Source organism: Oncorhynchus gorbuscha, unplaced genomic scaffold (assembly GCF_021184085.1).
Source record: "Oncorhynchus gorbuscha isolate QuinsamMale2020 ecotype Even-year unplaced genomic scaffold, OgorEven_v1.0 Un_scaffold_2692, whole genome shotgun sequence".
NCBI classification, from domain to species: domain Eukaryota; kingdom Metazoa; phylum Chordata; class Actinopteri; order Salmoniformes; family Salmonidae; genus Oncorhynchus; species Oncorhynchus gorbuscha.
The window spans coordinates 25,349-39,545 of NW_025747133.1; the positions used below are offsets into that span (position 1 = coordinate 25,349).

The following is a 14,197-nucleotide window of genomic DNA, read 5'->3' on the forward strand; positions in this document are numbered from 1 at the left end:
CAGGACCCTATGGACTGAAGTCTATCCCTTATCACTTCTATTAACCAGGACCCTATGGACTGAAGTATATCCCCTATATAGTACACTTCTATTAACCAGGACCCTATGGACTGAAGTCTATCCCCTATATAGTACACTTCTATTAACCAGGACCCTATGGACTGAAGTCTATCCCTTATCACTTCTATTAACCAGGACCCTATGGACTGAAGTCTATCCCCTATATAGTACACTTCTATTAACCAGGACCCTATGGACTGAAGTCTATCCCTTATCACTTCTATTAACCAGGACCCTATGGACTGAAGTCTATCCCCTATATAGTACACTTCTATTAACCAGGACCCTATGGACTGAAGTCTATCCCCTATATAGTACACTTCTATTAACCAGAAGCCTATGGACTGAAGTTAAACACTTTACACGTACCCCCCACACACACACTCCTTACCATGGTGTTATATGCAGGCTCAGGCTGGTCCTCTAGGACTCTGGACAGGCCGAAGTCAGACACCTTACACACCAGACCCTCATCTACCAGGATGTTGCGAGCGGCCAGGTCACGGTGCACGTAGCCCAAGTCAGACAGGTAGGTCATCCCTGACGCCACGCCATGCAGCATCCTCACCAGCTGGACCACTGTGAAGTGGCCATCATGCTGCTGGGGAGAGAGAGAGAGAGAGGACATACTTCATACATGACAAAGTATCAGGCTGCTGGAGAGAGAGAGGGAGAGAGAGAGAGAGAGAGAGAGAGAGAGAGAGAGAGAGAGAGAGAGAGAGAGAGAGAGAGAGAGAGAGAGAGAGAGAGAGAGAGAGAGAGAGAGAGAGAGAGAGAGAGAGAGAGAGAGAGAGAGAGAGAGAGAGAGAGAGAGAGAGAGAGAGAGAGAGAGAGAGAGAGAGGACAGACTTCCTACATGACAAAGTATCAGGCTGCTGGAGAGAGAGGGGAGAGGGAGAGAGAGAGAGAGAGAGAGAGAGACAGAGAGAGAGAGAGAGAGAGAGAGACAGAGAGAGAGAGAGAGAGAGAGAGAGAGAGAGAGAGAGAGAGAGAGAGAGAGAGAGAGAGAGAGAGAGAGGACAGACTTCCTACATGACATAGAGTATCTGTAGTAATCAGTTTGTATAGGAGTCACTCTCACCCTCAGAAAAGAGTCCAGGGATCCGTTCTCCATGTATTCCACCACAATCATCACAGGTCTGCCTGGTGAAACAGAAAAACACAAAGTCATTACTTAACCCAGATAAAACCACCTCTGAAAAGGGACGTATCATTTAGAATCAAATGTTAAATACGGTGTTCCACAAGGCTCAGTGCTGGACCCACTATAGTTGACTTTAACGGAGGTTGTTATTTCTCCCATGTTCTAGACTACGCTGCCGTGCTGATCCATACAGCAGAGGATTCTCTTACTCTTGGTGACCACTCCTTCCAGCCGTATGATGTTGGGGTTGTCAAACTGTCCCATGATGGAGGCCTCTCTGAGGAAGTCTCTTCTCTGGGGCTCCACGTAGCCTCCCTTCAGGGTCTTAATGGCCACCCGGATCTCCTTCTGACCTGGGGTACGCAGACACCCGCTGCACACCTCCCCGAACTCACCTGGAGGAGGACAGGTACACGCACGCGCACGCACACACACACACACACACACACACACACACACACACACACACACACACACACACACACACACACACACACACACACACACACACACACACACACACACACACGTGAGTCATTTAGCAGACTCTTATCCAGGCACACTTACAGCCAGTGCATTCAAGTATACGTTGAGTAGGAGAAAAATACCAAACACATATCAGTTTATAGGAAGTAGACCTTTCTTTTGAAATAGTCAGTCAACACACCAAGAACGAGCCAGCAGATCCTCATTGATTTAGGCCAGTCACTGTCTAATTAGACTGAATACAGTCTAATGAGATGAGTGCTGTATCTACTTCCCCCACGGTGAGGTGACGACCAGCTACACTTAGACACAGTGTCCACTAGATGGCAGTCACATAACTTAAAACAGCAGGATCGGGACTGGAGAAACCCTCACTAACATTCTACTGCTGGGGGAAACCCTCAATAACATTCTACTGCTGGGGGAAACCCTCAATAACATTCTACTGCTGGGGGAAACCCTCAATAACATTCTACTGCTGGGGAAAACCCTCAATAACATTCTACTGCTGGGGGAAACCCTCAATAACATTCTACTGCAGGGGGAAACCCTCACTAACATTCTACTGCTGGGGGAAACCCTCAATAACAATCTACTGCTGGGGGAAACCCTCAATAACAATCTACTGCTGTGGGAAACCCTCAATAACATTCTACTGCTGGGGGAAACCCTCAATAACATTCTACTGCTGGGGGAAACACTCACTGCTGGGGGAAACCCTCAATAACATTCTACTGCTGGGGAGACCCTCAATAACATTCTACTGCTGGGGAAACCCTCAATAACATTCTACTGCTGGGGAAACCCTCAATAACATTCTACTGCTGGGGAGACCCTCAATAACATTCTACTGCTGGGGAAACACTCACTGCTGGGGGAAACCCTCAATAACATTCTACTGCTGGGGGAACCCCTCACTAACATTCTACTGCTGGGGGAGACCCTCAATAACATTCTACTGCTGGGGGAAACCCTCACTGCTGGGGAAACCCTCAATAACATTCTACTGCTGGGGGAGACCCTCAATAACATTCTACTGCTGGGGGAAACCCTCACTGCTGGGGAAACCCTCAATAACATTCTACTGCTGGGGGAAACCCTCACTAACATTCTACTGCAGGGGGAGACCCTCACTAACATTCTACTGCTGGGGGAAACCCTCACTAACATTCTACTGCTGGGGGAAACCCTCAATAACAATCTACTGCTGGGGGAAACCCTCACTAACATTCTACTGCTGGGGGAAACCCTCAATAACAATCTACTGCTGGGGGAAACCCTCAATAACATTCTACTGCTGGGATAAACCCTCAATAACATTCTACTACTGGGGAAAACCCTCAATAACATTCTACTGCTGGGGGAAACCCTCAATAACATTCTACTGCTGGGGGAAACCCTCAATAACATTCTACTGCTGGGATAAACCCTCACTGCTGGGGGAAACCCTCAATAATTTCTACCGCTGGGATAAACCCTCACTGCTGGGGGAAACCCTCAATAACATTCTACTGCTGGGGGAAACCCTCAATAACATTCTACTGCTGGGATAAACCCTCACTGCTGGGGGAAACCCTCACTGCTGGGGGAAACCCTCACTAACATTCTACTGCAGGGGGAAACCCTCAATAACATTCTACTGCTGGGGAAACCCTCACTGCTGGGGAAACCCTCAATAACATTCTACTGCTGGGGAAACCCTCACTGCTGGGGGAAACCCTCACTGCTGGGGGAAACCCTCACTGCTGGGGGAAACCCTCACTAACATTCTACTGCAGGGGGAAACCCTCAATAACATTCTACTGCTGGGGGAAACACTCACTGCTGGGGGAAACCCTCAATAACATTCTACTGCTGGGGGAAACCCTCAATAACATTCTACTGCTGGGGGAAACCCTCACTAACATTCTACTGCTGGGGGAAACCCTCACTAACATTCTACTGCTGGGGGAAACCCTCAATAACATTCTACTGCTGGGGGAAACCCCTCCATAACATTCTACTGCTGGGGGAAACCCTCAATAACATTCTACTGCTGGGGGAAACCCTCACTAACATTCTACTGCTGGGGGAAACCCTCACTAACATTCTACTGCTGGGGGAAACCCTCAATAACATTCTACTGCTGGGGGAAACCCTCAATAACATTCTACTGCTGGGTGAAACCCTCAATAACATTCTACTGCTGGGGGAAACCCTCACTAACATTCTACTGCTGGGGGAAACCCTCAATAACATTCTACTGCTGGGGGAAACCCTCAATAACATTCTACTGCTGTGGGAAACCCTCAATAACATTCTACTGCTGGGGAAAACCCTCACTGCTGGGGGAAACCCTCACTAACATTCTACTGTCTATACACACCATCCTATATAACTACAGTCTATACAAATCATCCTATATAACTACTGTCTATACACACCATCCTATATAACTACTGTCTATACACACCATCCTATATAACTACTGTCTATACTGTCTATACACACCATCCTATATAACTACTGTCTATACACACCATCCTATACAACTACTGTCTATACACACCATCCTATATAACTACTGTCTATACACACCATCCTATATAACTACTGTCTATACTGTCTATACACACCATCCTGTATAACTACTGTCTATACACACCATCCTATATAACTACTGTCTATACACACCATCCTGTATAACTACTGTCTATACACACCATCCTATATAACTACTGTCTATACACACCATCCTATATAACTACTGTCTATACACGCCATCCTATATAACTACTGTCTATACTGTCTATACACACTATCCTATATAACTACTGTCTATACACGCCATCCTGTATAACTACTGTCTATACACACTATCCTATATAACTACTGTCTATACTGTCTATACACACCATCCTATATAACTACTGTCTATACACACCATCCTATATAACTACTGTCTATACACACCATCCTATATAACTACTGTCTATACACACCATCTAATATAACTACTGTCTATACACACCATCTAATATAACTACAGTCTATACACACCATCCTATATACCTGCATGTTATATAGGATGGTGTCTGCTTGTGTGTGTGTGTCTGTGTGTCTGTGTGTCTGTGTGTGTGTGTGTGTGTGTGTGTGTGTGTGTGTGTGTGTGTGTGTGTGTGTGTGTGTGTGTGTGTGTGTGTGTGTGTGTGTGTGTGTGTGTGTGTGTGTGTGTGTGTGTGTGTGTGTGTGTGTCGGTACCTGCTCCTATCACCCTCTCGATGCGTATTCTAGAAGGATCTATCTCCTTGGTGAACTCGTGGACAGCCTGCGTTGGGTCTTCATACGTGTCAGGATCCACATATGTCTTGATACCAGGGGAAAGGAAGCACGTTCTGGAAGTGAGCCCTCCTCTTGTCGTCTGACTGCATCTTAGCCTTGATGAACACCTGACACCTGGACCAGGAGAGAGACACACAGCGGACGATGTCAGCTTCCTGTCTGGCAACATTACAGACACATGACAGGTAGAGGTTCCTGTCTGACTACATGTCAGGTAGAGGTTCCTGTCTGGCTACATTACAGACACATGTCAGGTAGAGGTTCCTGTCTGGCTACATTACAGACAGGTAGAGGTTCCTGTCTGGCTACATTACAGACCGGTAGAGGTTCCTGTCTGGCTACATTACAGACACATGTCAGTTAGAGGCTCCTGTCTGGCTACATGTCAGGTAGAGGTTCCTGTCTGACTACATGTCAGGTAGAGGTTCCTGTCTGGCTACATTACAGACACATGTCAGGTAGAGGTTCCTGTCTGGCTACATTACAGACAGGTAGAGGTTCCTGTCTGGCTACATTACAGACCGGTAGAGGTTCCTGTCTGGCTACATTACAGACACATGTCAGTTAGAGGCTCCTGTCTGGCTACATGTCAGGTAGAGGTTCCTGTCTGACTACATGTCAGGTAGAGGTTCCTGTCTGGCTACATTACAGACACATGTCAGGTAGAGGTTCCTGTCTGGCTACATGTCAGGTAGAGGTTCCTGTCTGACTACATTACAGACACATGTCAGGTAGAGGTTCCTGTCTGGCTACATTACAGACACATGTCAGGTAGAGGTTCCTGTCTGGCTACATTACAGACACATGTCAGGTAGAGGTTCCTGTCTGACTACATGTCAGGTAGAGGTTCCTGTCTGACTACATGTCAGGTAGAGGTTCCTGTCTGGCTACATTACAGACACATGTCAGGTAGAGGTTCCTGTCTGACTACATTACAGACAGGTAGAGGTTCCTGTCTGACTACATTACAGACAGGTAGAGGTTCCTGTCTGACTACATTACAGACAGGTAGAGGTTCCTGTCTGACTACATTACAGACACATGTCAGGTAGAGGTTCCTGTCTGACTACATGTCAGGTAGAGGTTCCTGTCTGGCTACATTACAGACACATGTCAGGTAGAGGTTCCTGTCTGGCTACATTACAGACACGTGTCAGATCTCACAGCGCCTGGATAGATGAACTGATCTGATGCCTGACTGCACATTTGATGATGTGGCATTCAACCATTGGTTGATGCAATGCAATGACTGAACATCTAGTCGGGCAGGAAGTGGACCAGGATGCAGGGAGTACAGTGGAGTTGTCCACCACAGCATACGGGCTGAAATCAAAAGTAGTGCACTATTGCTGTCCCATTTGGGACTCATCCTATGTCGTAGCCCAGTCCCAATCTGAACCTCCTGTCAGTGTCCCATTTGGGACTCATCCTATGTCGTAGCCCAGTCCCAATCTGAACCTCCTGTCAGTGTCCCATTTGGGACTCATCCACTGTCGTAGCCCAATCCCAATCTGAACCTCCAGTCAGTGTCCCATTTGGGACTCATCCACTGTCGTAGCCCAGTCCCAATCTGAGCCTCCAGTCAGAGTTCATACACTCTCTGTCAGTCAGTAGTAGCTGCAGACAGACAGGGGAGTAACCAATGAGAGGACACAACCAGACAGCCAGCAGCCAGCAGCTGGATTGCATGCAGGGTAATTAGGCATAAAAGTGTCCCAGCCAATGGGAACATGAGAAGGACAGCTTGGCGGATGTGGGGGGGGTCCATTAAAACCTGCCTGATTGAACCGATTTGAACTGAATCACACTCAGGAATAATGAGAGAAGAGGGGGAGAGAAAGAGAGAGAGAATAGAAAGGGGAGAGAGAGGAGGGGGAGGAGAGAGAGAGAGGGAGAGGGAGAGGAGTGGTGGGGGAGAGAGGGGAGGAGAAGGAAGAGAGGAGAGGAGAGGAGAGAGGGGAGGAAGTGGGAGAGGGAGGGAAAGGGAGAGAAAGAGGAATGGTTGAAGAGAGAGGGGAGAGAAGAGAGATGGCAAGGGAGAGGGAGAGAGTGAGTCCTGGGGCTCTGTTCACATACACAAACACCCTACAGAGTCCCAGGACTCAGCAACACAATCAGACACCAACCAAATTACGAGAAAACAAAAAGATATTTACTTGACAAATTAGAAAGAATTAACAAAAAAAACTGAGCAAACTAGAATGATATTTGGCCCTAAACAGAGATTGGCAGAAAGCTGACCACTGTGACCGACCCAAATTTAAGGAAAGCTTTGACTATGTACAGACTCAGTGAGCATAGCCTTGCTATTGAGAAAGGCCGCCGTAGGCAGACATGGCTCTCAAGAGAAGACAGGCTATGTGCTCACTGCCCACAAAATGAGGTGGAAACTGAGCTGCACTTCCTAACCTCCTGCCCAATGTATGACCATATTAGAGAGACATATTTCCCTCAGATTACACAGATCCACAAAGAATTCGAAAACAAATCCAATTTTGATAAACTCCCATATCTACTGGGTGAAATTCCACAGTGTGCCATGACAGCAGCAAGATTTGTGACCTGTTGCCACGAGAAAAGGGCAACCAGTGAAGAACAAACACAATATTAAATACAACCCATATTTATGATTATTTATTTTCCGTTTTGTACTTTAACTATTTGTTACAACACGGTAAATAGACATAATATGACATTTTAAATATCTTTATTCTTTTGGAACTTCTGTGAGTGTAATGTTTACTGTTCATTTTTTATTGTTTATTTCAATTTTGTATATTATCTATTTCACTTGCTTTGGCAATGTTAATAAAATATGTTTCCCATGCCAATAAATCTCCTTATGGCCTCTTGGGTAGGGGCAGTATTTCGACGTCTGGATGAGAAGCGTGCCCAAAGTAAACTGCATGTTACTCAGGCCCAGAAGCTAGGTTATGCATATAATTGGTAGATTTGAATAGAAAACACTCTAAAGTTTCCAAAACTGTTAAAATAATATAATAAAATAATAAAACTTGAGGAAAATCCATCCAGGAAGTGGGATTTCTTTATTTTCATTTTGGAGCTCCGAGCCACTTAAAATGTGAAGCTATTGAAAACTATGACTTCAGCCTCCCAGATTGCAGTTCCTATTTTGAATTGAATGCCTGTACCGTGTCTAATGGGTTAGGACTCAGATTGCAGTTCCTATTTTGAATTGAATGCCTGTACCGTGTCTAATGGGTTAGGACTCAGATTGCAGTTCCTATTTTGAATTGAATGCCTGTACCGTGTCTAATGGGTTAGGACTCAGATTGCAGTTCCTATTTTGAATTGAATGCCTGTACCGTGTCTAATGGGTTAGGACTCAGATTGCAGTTCCTATGGCTTCCACTAGATGTCAACTGTCTCTAGACATTGTTCAAGGCTTGTTTTCTGAAAAATGAAGAAGAATGAGACCCTTTTTGTCAGTGGAAGAGAGCTGGTTTGCCCTTGGTTTTTCCTTTCTACGCTGTTGTTCGGTTGAAATATTATCGATTATCTAGATAGTTGACAACCTGAGGATTAATTCGAAACATCGTTTGACATGTTTCGACGAACTTTACCGGTACTATTAGGATGTATTTGTCTGCATGTTTTGACCGCCTTGGTGCCAGTGGGTTACTGAACAAAACGCGCCAACAAAAGAAGACTTTTTGGGAAAAAAAAAACGTTTATTGTGTAGCTGGGACTCTTGTGAGTGCAACCATATGAAGATCTTCAAAGGTAAGTGAATAATGTTATCACTATTTCTGACTTTTGTAATTCCTTTACTTGGTTGAAACATGTTTGTATGCTTTTGTACGCGGGGCGCTGTCCTCAGATTATCACATGGTGTGCTTTCGCCATAAAGCCCTTTTGTACGCGGGGCGCTGTCCTCAGATTATCACATGTTGTGCTTTCGCCATAAAGCCTTTTTGAAATCTGACAAAGCGTCTGGATTAACAAGAAGTTAATCTTTAAACCGATGTATAACACTTGTATTCTTTTATGAATGTTTATGATGACTATTTCTGTATTTTAAATTTGGCGCTCGGATGTTGTCGAGGTCGCTAGCAGAACGCCTGCACCAGAAAGGTTACAGCCCCTTGAATTGAATTGAGAGAGAGGGGGGCATAAGTATTACTTCAGAAGTATGTTGTCAAGGCAACCTAAGAGCACATTGAATTGAGAGAGAGGGGGGCATAAGTATTACTTCAGAAGTATGTTGTCAAGGCAACCTAAGGGTACACTATTCCCCATAGGGATCTGGTCACAAGTAGTGTACTACTAAGGAGTGGGGATGTCCCTTACCGTCCGGTGATGAGGAAGAAGAGGGTGAGGATGATGAGCAGGGAGAACCCGCCCACGGCTGCCGTGACAACCACGAGCACCTGCCCCTGGTCAGCTGCCATGCCTGAGTCTGTTATGGGTCAGAGCAGAGAGAGACAAGACAGAGAGAAACTTAGTACTACACACACACTGAGACACACACAAACTGAGATACACACACACTGAGACAAGCACACACTGAGATACACTGAGACAAGCACACACTGAGATACACTGAGACAAGCACACACTGAGATACACTGAGACAAGCACACACTGAGATACACACACTGAGATACACACACACACTGAGACTCACTGAGACACACTGAGACACACTGAGACAAGCACACACTGAGATACACACACACACTGAGACACACTGAGATACACACACTGAGACTGAGTAACACACAAACACATACACAATGAAACACACACACTGAGAAACACACACGCACACAGAAACACACACACACACACACACACACACACACACACACACACACACACACACACACACACACACACACACACACACACACACACACACACACACACACACACACACACACACACACACACACACTGAAACACACACGCACACAGAAACACACACACACACGTACACACTGAAACACACACACACACAGAAACACACACACACAGACGCACAAACTGAAACACACACAGAAACACACATACACACACAGAAACACACACACACACACACACACTGAAACACACAGAAACACACACACACACACACAAAAACACACACACACAAAAACACACACACACACGTACACACTGAAACACACACGCACACAGAAACACACACACACACACAGACGCACAAACTGAAACACACACAGAAACACAAACACACACAGAAACACAAACACACACACACACACACACTGAAACACACTGAAACACACACACTGAGAAACACACACACACACACACACACACACACACACACGTACACACTGAAACACACACGCACACAGAAACACACACACACACAGACACACAAACTGAAACACACACAGAAACACACACACACACAGAAACACACACGCACACACACACACTGAGAAACACACACGCACACAGAAACACACACACACACACACGTACACACTGAAACACACACACACACTGAAACACACACACACAGAAACACACAGAAACACACAGAAACAAACAGAAACAAACACACACACACACACACACACACACACACACACACACACACACACACACACACACACACACACACACACACGCGCGTCCTCACACTCATCCCCGGTGGAGAAGTGAACCGTGTTGCTGTAAGCGGTGAGGCCCGCGGCGGTGCGAGCGCGCACGTGGAACACGTACACAGTGGAGGGCTTGAGACCGGTCACCACGACGCCCAGGGCCTTGGTACGGGTCGATGAGTAGCCCGACTGTTCCTGTTCCTGGTGAGGACACGCCCACAATGACTTCATTTACAACAGGGTGGGAGCAGAATAAGGCATGCAGTAGCCCCCCTAGAGGAGCCCTGGTTAACAGAGAACTTTATATCCAGTAGCCCCCCTCTAGAGGAGCGCTGGTTAACAGAGACCTTTATATCCAGTAGCCCCCCTAGAGGAGCGCTGGTTAACAGAGACCTTTATATCCAGTAGCCCCCCTAGAGGAGCGCTGGTTAACAGAGACCTTTATATCCAGTAGCCCCCTAGAAGAGCGCTGGTTAACAGAGACCTTTATATCCAGTAGCCCCCCTAGAGGAGCGCTGGTTAACAGAGACCTTTATATCCAGTAGCCCCCCCTAGAGGAGCGCTGGTTAACAGAGACCTTTATATCCAGTAGCCCCCCCGTAGAGGAGCACTGGTTAACAGAGACCTTTATATCCAGTAGGCCCCCCTAGAGGAGCGCTGGTTAACAGAGACCTTTATATCCAGTAGCCCCCCCCTAGAGGAGCGCTGGTTAACAGAGACCTTTATATCCAGTAGCCCCCCTAGAGGAACGCTGGTTAACAGAGACCTTTATATCCAGTAGCCCCCCTAGAGGAGCGCTGGTTAACAGAGACCTTTATATCCAGTAGCCCCCCTAGAGGAGCGCTGGTTAACAGAGACCTTTATATCCAGTAGCCCCCTAGAGGAGCGCTGGTTAACAGAGACCTTTATATCCAGTAGCCCCCCTAGAGGAGCCCTGGTTAACAGAGACCTTTATATCCAGTAGCCCCCCCCTAGAGGAGCGCTGGTTAACAGAGACCTTTATATCCAGTAGCCCCCCCCAGAGGAGCGCTGGTTAACAGAGACCTTTATATCCAGTAGGCCCCCCTAGAGGAGCGCTGGTTAACAGAGACCTTTATATCCAGTAGCCCCCCTAGAGGAGCGCTGGTTAACAGAGACCTTTATATCCAGTAGCCCCCCTAGAGGAGCGCTGGTTAACAGAGACCTTTATATCCAGTAGCCCCCCCTTGAGGAGCGCTGGTTAACAGAGACCTTTATATCCAGTAGCCCCCCTAGAGGAGCGCTGGTTAACAGAGACCTTTATATCCAGTAGCCCCCCCCTAGAGGAGCGCTGGTTAACAGAGACCTTTATATCCAGTAGCCCCCCTAGAGGAGCGCTGGTTAACAGAGACCTTTATATCCAGTAGCCCCCCCCTAGAGGAGCCCTGGTTAACAGAGACCTTTATATCCAGTAGCCCCCCTAGAGGAGCGCTGGTTAACAGAGACCTTTATATCCAGTAGCCCCCAGAGGAGCGCTGGTTAACAGAGACCTTTATATCCAGTAGCCCCCCCTAGAGGAGCGCTGGTTAACAGAGACCTTTATATCCAGTAGCCCCCCTAGAGGAGCGCTGGTTAACAGAGACCTTTATATCCAGTAGCCCCCCTAGAGGAGCGCTGGTTAACAGAGACCTTTATATCCAATGTGACTTATTTATTTAACCAGGTAAATTGATTGAGAACACGTTCTCATTTAGAGCAACGACCTGGGGAATCGTTAGAGGGAAGAGGAGGAGGGGGATGAATGAGCCAATTAGAAGCTGGGGATGATTAGGTGACCGTGATGGTTTGAGGGCCAGATTGGGAATTTAGCCAGGACACTGGGGTTAACACCCCTACTCTTACGATAAGTGCCATGGGATCTTTAATGACCTCAGAGAGTCAGGACACCCGTTTAACGTCCCCTCCACAGGGCAGTGTCCCCAATCACTGCCCTGGGTCATTGGGATATTTTTTTAGACCAGAGGAAAGAGTGCCTCCTACTGGCCCTCCAACACCACTTCCAGCAGCATCTGGTCTCCCATCCAGGGACTGACCCTGCTTATCTTCAGAAGCAAGCAAGCCAGCAGTGGTATGCAGCTGGCAATACAGTGAGTGTATAGATTTTTAGTACGTGAGCCATGTGGGAATCGAACCGACAACCCTTTTTTTGCATTGTTCTATACAACTAAAGTGTTCCATAAATGTGGTCTATGGGACTGTACCTTATCGTAGTACTTGATCTCATAGTCCAGTATGACGTTGGGCTGCTGTTCCACCTCCGTCCAGGAGAGGGCGATACTGTTGTCAGACGCCCAGTCCTTCCTCACCACGCCAACCAGAGAAGGACCTGCAGAGACACGTTCACAGGCCTGGGTCCAATACACTGTGTTAAAATAATCCCAAATACTCATCAGTGGTTTGGGACCAGGGGAGAACGACGGCCGCCACTCAATTCAGAATACAGGATGCCCCCCCCGCCCCCCCCCCCCCAGTAAATGAGAAAATGTCAATCTTCGTGGTCAATTATTCATGTACAATCCTGGTACCAATCGTTTCTTCTATTCCACCAGATGTATGTCAAATCGCTCACAGAAGAAGTTATGGGGATTATATAGTTGGTACTGGCAGCCTGCAGTACCCCGGTTGGCCTTCAAGTCGAGCTAGTCAACGAGAGGGGGCAGCACTGAGCTAGTCTGCAACATCACTTCCTGGAGTAGATCAAACTGCGCATGTTAATGTCTAATTAATTCTCCCCCATAAGACAACATCTTAGCAAGCTATAACTGACTTCCTGACCTTAGCCAGCTATAACTGACTTCCTGACCTTAGCCAGCTATAACTGACTTCCTGACCTTAGCCAGCTATAACTGACTTCCTGACCTTAGCCAGCTATAACTGACTTCCTGACCTTAGCCAGCTATAACTGACTTCCTGACCTTACCCAGCTATAACTGACTTCCTGACCTTACCCAGCTATAACTGACTTCCTGACCTTAGCCAGCTATAACTGACTTCCTGACCTTAGCCAGCTCTTCCTGACCTTAGCCAGCTATAACTGACTTCCTGACCTTAGCCAGCTATAACTGACTTCCTGACCTTAGCCAGCTATAACTGACTTCCTGACCTTACCCAGCTATAACTGACTTCCTGACCTTACCCAGCTATAACTGACTTCCTGACCTTAGCCAGCTATAACTGACTTCCTGACCTTAGCCAGCTCTTCCTGACCTTAGCCAGCTATAACTGACTTCCTGACCTTACCCAGCTATAACTGACTTCCTGACCTTACCCAGCTATAACTGACTTCCTGACCTTAGCCAGCTATAACTGACTTCCTGACCTTAGCCAGCTCTTCCTGACCTTAGCCAGCTATAACTGACTTCCTGACCTTACCCAGCTATAACTGACTTCCTGACCTTACCCAGCTATAACTGACTTCCTGACCTTAGCCAGCTATAACTGACTTCCTGACCTTAGCCAGCTATAACTGACTTCCTGACCTTAGCCAGCTATAACTGACTTCCTGACCTTAGCCAGCTCTTCCTGACCTTAGCCAGCTATAACTGACTTCCTGACCTTAGCCAGCTATAACTGA

The 14,197-nt window shown here is 47.0% G+C and overlaps 1 pseudogene; it reads right to left on the minus strand.

Moving 5' to 3' along the window:
* The window catches only part of LOC124026361, a 38,433-nt pseudogene that overhangs the window by 13,770 nt on the left and 10,466 nt on the right, over window positions 1–14,197 (minus strand).